Here is a 6013-nt window from a genome sequence, read left to right as displayed (position 1 = left end):
TAGACCGACCATGCTACAAGCAGCTAGTCCACCGGTTCTACTGCAACTTGGAGGTGTCTTATCCATACAGGGAGTTCACCATAGGCAGCTTGGTGAAGGGGGTAGACATCCAGCTGATGGTGGATACCTTGGCTAGCATCCTGGGCATATCGACAGTTGGGCACCAATACTACAGTCCTCCCAGGAGTAAGCCTCTGGGACCATTCATGAGCTTGGAGACGCCGGACTTCATCTACGAGACCATCTGGGGTAGCAGTACCCATTCGGAGTCTGAGACGTCCTTCTACCCCGAGGTTCGTTTATTTGCCCGTTTGGTCCAGTTTAACCTGCTTCCCAGAGGAGGTCACCGGAACCAAGTGGGTTTCATGGAAGCCTTCATCGCATTCTGCATCTACATGGCAGCAGAGGGAGGTGTCAAGCACTTGTGCCTCCCCTACATCATTCTCAAGACGATGGAGCACCACACTTCCCACCCTGAGGATGGAGGATTCCCCTACGGTAGGATCCTCACTAGGGGAAGACTCCGGCTGATAGGTTCGACAGGAGTAACCTCCTGAGGATGGGTCTCCATACCCTCATGGATACACCTCTAAGAGCAGGAGCTCAGAGAGGTAGGGGTAGGAGGACTGCCCTTATGGAAGATGTCCACATGGAGGAGGAGTCCAGTGAGGAGGATGAGGACTACGTTCCTCAGGATGAGGAGGATGATCTGGTGGGTGGCGACATCCCTGAGGAGGTGCCTCAGGAGTCGAGAGGCCCCGGTCCTAGTTCCTCCAGAGCTGCAGCCTCACCGCATAGAGCCCCACCACCTGGGAGTGGTGCATACGACTTCGAGGGCATGATGTCCACCATGCGGGCCTTGCAGGATGGGCAAGTTCTGCTACTGAGAAGGTTGGATGAGAGTGCCTCTAGGGAGGAATGCATCCTGGAGAGGCAGGCTACTTTGGAGAACTCCTTTCTCCAACTAGGCCAGGACTTGAGCACCACGGCTAACGCCATGTCCACAGATTTTGGTTGACTACGGAGGGCAGTACGGCTGGTGAACATGAGATTTGACTATTATGATCACCGCCTCGACGTCAACTCTAGGCCTCCGGCGAACGTGGTGATCATCGATGATGACGACGATGACCAGTGAGGGCTTAGCTCGCCCACACTAGCTGTTTATCTATTTTCCCTTTTCTTTTTTTTGTGGACCTTGTTGTATATTTCATTTCTCCTTATTCCTTGTATTCGTACTGTAACTAAACTCATTGTGGAATAATATATTTTTGGATAGTGATTTTTTTTTTTTTGTGGTGAATTCAGATGTGGAATACTTGTGTAGTTTAGTTGTGGTGTATTTTGCTACTTGTGATCATTGTTATATCATATTATCTGTTGTTTATCAGGTGTTTGTGTATAAATTTTTGAAAATCCCATTTTACGCCGTTATGCTGCCGAAATTTCGTCAAACTAGTATTCTATAGGTTATAACACCAACTTATTTACCTTTTATCTATTCTCACCATGCCATGAATGCAACATCTAATGCAACATTTTTAATATTTCATTCTTTGGCTTTTACTTTTTAAAGCTTTTACTTTAACCCAACCCCATTTCCCTATTATAGAGTCTACGAGATTCTAAGGGTATGCTGTGAGTGGAGCAGAGCATCACGCTCTGATACCACCGTTTGTCACACCCCGTTCACACTGAACCAGGCCAGTGACCGGGTTAACCCAAACCTGCCAGGATCATCTGATACTGTATTCCACCACAGCATACACGCAACTAATATAAACTCATCAGATTAGCGGAAGACTAAGTTTTACTTGTGAATAATCCCATAATACTTGATACCCGAATTATGATACAATATTTATATATATGTGGGCCCGAAGGCATGATATTTACACAATAAAAATACAATTCACATATCAAGTACATAAAGGAAACCATCAAAATAATTAGAGTACACAGCTCGGCTCGGTATCACAGGCTAGAGCTCAGCTCGGCATCAAGGGTTGAGCTCAGCTCGGCATCACATGGTAGAGCTCAGCTCGGCATCAGAATTACGATTCCACAGCATAACTCTCTCACGAGCAGTCAATGCCGTGCTCTAACTCCTCAGGGGCCCACCAGTCCTCTTCGGGGAACTCGACTGTGGGACCCACCCCGTGCTCCTCATATGTATGACCTGCAAAATCATCTAAAAAGGGGTGCACACGTGGGGTGAGCTCACTAGCTCAGTAAGTGGTAAGATGGACCACACAGCAGTCCACACATCAAAACACAATCATATGCACTACATGCCATGCAATACATTTTAAATCACATCCACCTAAGCAACATTACTAAGTCTTTGGTTTAGTGCTACTACAGCCACAGTGCGCATATACTCCTGGTATGAGCCGTGAACTCCATCCCGCGATACGCCCATAGGGCTGTCGGAGAAGGCCCACCGTGAGTACTCAAAAAAGTAAAGACAATGCCATCCATCGGCTCTCAACAGAAAAGTAACTGACTGAAATTAAAGGTGCTGACTCCAGCAATTTAAAAGCAGTACGATTGGCCCTCTTGAATGTACCACCGGGGTTACCGACTGTCCTATTGACCCATCGGGCGTTATGTCTAACCACCACAGTGACCCGACAACCGTGACCAATGCTTCCCCCCAAATGGTAACCCAACACTTTAACCTCTGTTGGGAAGGGTCGTAGCACGGGATGGTGAAAATCCTAAACCGCATGCTCCTATATGACAATAGTACGATTGCATAGTGCCTCCGCGTCCCATACCACGGGCCACCAATGCACTCGTTTCCAAGCTGACTACGGCATCTAGTCTATCAATGCATTATGCACAATGATGTCCACATTCAATCACATAAGCATCTCATCACTTGACATGTTGAAAGTAAACATAGCACACATGCATAACAATGTGAGGATGACTAATCTACATAGCATATTCATGATGGCATGACTAGACTAGATACATTTAAATGAATGCCAAACAATGCCTTGAAACAAAGCCAAACGTCCTCTCCCCACTTACTTGTAGTGTGCAAGGATTCCCGTTCGGTACGGGTGAGATCCGGTGCGAGAAGCGTAGGATTTGATGAACCTAACATGATTGAGCGGGGTTAGTACTTCACCAATTTAGAATCAAAATTAACCAGATCCGATGATAAAATCATGTTTAGAACATTGAAAGAAGGTCGCACGTCCAATTGGACGTAAGAATCACCTTCGGGACCACACAGGTGGGTCAGACAGGTGGGCTGTCTAGCCCACCAATTCTACCCACCGGTTTGGACTGGTGGGTAGGCTGGCCAGCCGGTTGGGCCAGGGGGCCCTGCTAAGACCGACAGGCAGGGTGGCACGCCGATTAACCCACCGGTGTGGCCCGCCGGTTGTGCCCGAAGGCCCTGCCCTCTCAGGTGGGTGCTCACAGGCGGGCTAGATGGCCCACCGGTCCTACCCACCTGTCTTGGCTGAAAAACTGTTGTTTCTTCCCAACTTCCTCCATTCTTTAGGGATTCAAATGGGGGCTTTTCCCAATCCATTCTTCACACTTTCAAGTCTTATAGGATGGCTCTAACCTAGATCTAGGTTAGATTCAAGTGATGGGAAACCATCTTACCTTCTTTGCTCAAGAATAACTTCAAACCCTCCAAATCACTTCAAACCCACAATGCGTCTTCCACCTTGTCAATATCTCTTCAAATCCTTCAAGATCAACACATAAATCATCTATTTAGACCTTAGATTCATCATTTCAAAGGAGATTTACAAGATCTCAAGAAACCCTACTCGAATCAAGGGTTTAAGCTTAGGTATGGTGAATGTTTAAGGAACCCGAATTTGCTTACCTCCAAATGTAGATCTAGAGTTGAAGATCACTCTTCCAGCGCCGGAATGGGAAGATCAAGCTTTGACACCGCTGAAATCCTTCTCTTCCCTTCTTCTTCCCTTTCTTTTCTCTCTCCTCTTTACTCTCCCTCACCAACGTACGGGTGTCATAAATGAAAAGAAAAGAAAATCATAAATGCTATATATATACTTCCTAAATAATTGAATAGTTCACATGGATGGGTCACTCAGGTGGGTGGGTGCGTCCACCTGTCTGCCCACCTGAGGGCCAAAACTTGGGATTTTGACAAAGTTCGGGCCTCGGCGCGAACCCCACCCCTGGCATACGATGTAGTATACATATATACCTTAATATACAGCTACAATACCTGCTTTATCCGTACATGGCCTTATGGTAGGTGCATGTACACGGCTTGGGTACTCCTGTCTCTTCTGGCACTGACTCGGACTTATCGGGCCAGCCGGTGTTTAAGGTCACCCTTGCCATCATAGTCCATAAGGGGCCCGCTCTAACCCTCTTCGGTTCGGTTCCTGCATAGTTAAACCGGGTCAACCGTGCAATCAGACCGGGTTTAAGAAGTAGGGTATTACAAAAGCAGTCTTCCTTTTGTTTACCAAGCGATTAGGAAATGGGACAGAATAAACATAAGGACTGTTAAGGATTTGCCCCTATTCAGAAGAATCATTTTTGGTTTTCTCAACCAAATCATCTTTAGTTTCAGAAAAATCTTTAGGTTCATCAGACGAACCTAAAACAAGAGGCACACTTGTGTCCTCAACTGAAGGAGAGTTAACATGAGTAATAGATGAGGAAGATTTAAGAACACTCTGTTGGTACTCTCTACCACACCTAAGGGCATAAACAACATTACATTGGTTAGAGCGCCCTTGTTGGGTCTGACCTTAACTATATTCAGTGGTGCATTAGTTGATGTTTGTGAACTAATATGCTGATGATGTCTAGGGTTAGGCTTTGGTTGACTGGGTAAAGTTCTTTTCTCCCTCTCACGCATAATTGAGACAACTTGAGTGAGTTCTCTCATAAGATTTTGATGGCTTGTCATGAGGAGGGCCATATTTTTTTTCAAGTCACTTATTCTACTTGCCCCTCCAATGTTGGTAAACCTAGGGGGTTGCTGATAAGATGATAGGAGAGGGGCCCTAGGAAAACTAGTCTGAGGTCCTACATTTGTCCTAGGAAAAGTATTTTGGAAAAAAGATTGTTGTGCAAAGGGAGGCCTTTGGAGTCCAGGTTGACCTTGATTATGGAAATTGGAAGGCCCTGCTTGGTTGCCCTGATTCCAAGAGAAATTTGGGTGATTTTTCCATCTAGGATTATAGGTATTACTATATGGATTATTCTGGTATAAGACATTAACACTATCATTAGAAGTGCCCCTAGAGGTGTTGGGACATTCTTCTAGGAGATGTCCAGGGGACTGGCACCAAGCACAAATCTTAACCAAATTAACTGATGATGGCTCTCTAGGAACAATAGCCTCAATTCTCTTGATTAGGCTATCCAAATGGGCTTCCTTGGCAACAATCCCATCCACAAAATATCATTTTCCTCCTATGGTTCTTTCACTCTGTTGGGTTGATTCCCACTCACGGGTTTTGTCAGCTAAGTCAAGTAAGAATTTCCATGCCTTTCCTTCATCTGTAAAGAATGTGAATCCCTCAGGGCACATAGACTCTATCATTTGTTTAGTTGGGTAATCAATACCCTCATAAATTATTTGACATAAATGCCATAGGTCTAGGCCATGGTGAGGGCATTCTTGGAGTAGATCCTTGAATCTCTCCATAAGTTTGGAAAATGACTCACTAGGCTTTTGCCTAAACTGAAGAATATCACTTCTAAGCTTATTGGTCTTGTGAGTTGGGAAAAACTTCTTAAGGAAGACAACTATGAACTGTTCCCATGAGGTTATGGAATTTGTGGGCAACCTATACAACCACTTCTTAGCTTGGTCTTTCAATGCAAAAGTGATAAACCTAAGCTTAACAGCATCATCAGAAAGCTATTGGATCTTAATTAGAACACATACCTCTTCAAATTCCCTTAGAAATAGGTATGCATCCTCAAAGGTCAATCCATGGAAGTGGGGCAACATAGTGATGTATTGAGATTTGAGTTCAAAATTATTTCCCTG

The 6013-nt window shown here is 45.3% G+C and overlaps 1 non-coding gene across 1 annotated transcript; it reads left to right on the top strand.

Annotated features, from left to right (window-relative positions):
* The first annotated feature begins 5618 nt into the window (after positions 1–5618).
* LOC122071627 lies at positions 5619–5725 on the top strand. Its single transcript, XR_006138229.1, has one exon. It is a non-coding gene; the product is annotated as a small nucleolar RNA R71 (small nucleolar RNA).
* The last annotated feature ends 288 nt before the right edge of the window (positions 5726–6013 follow it).

This window comes from Macadamia integrifolia, unplaced genomic scaffold (assembly GCF_013358625.1).
Source record: "Macadamia integrifolia cultivar HAES 741 unplaced genomic scaffold, SCU_Mint_v3 scaffold_31A, whole genome shotgun sequence".
In the NCBI taxonomy this organism is placed as follows: Eukaryota; Viridiplantae; Streptophyta; class Magnoliopsida; order Proteales; family Proteaceae; genus Macadamia; species Macadamia integrifolia.
The sequence above is the reverse complement of the archived record's forward strand: the minus strand, read 5'-3'. Positions and strand labels throughout refer to the sequence as shown.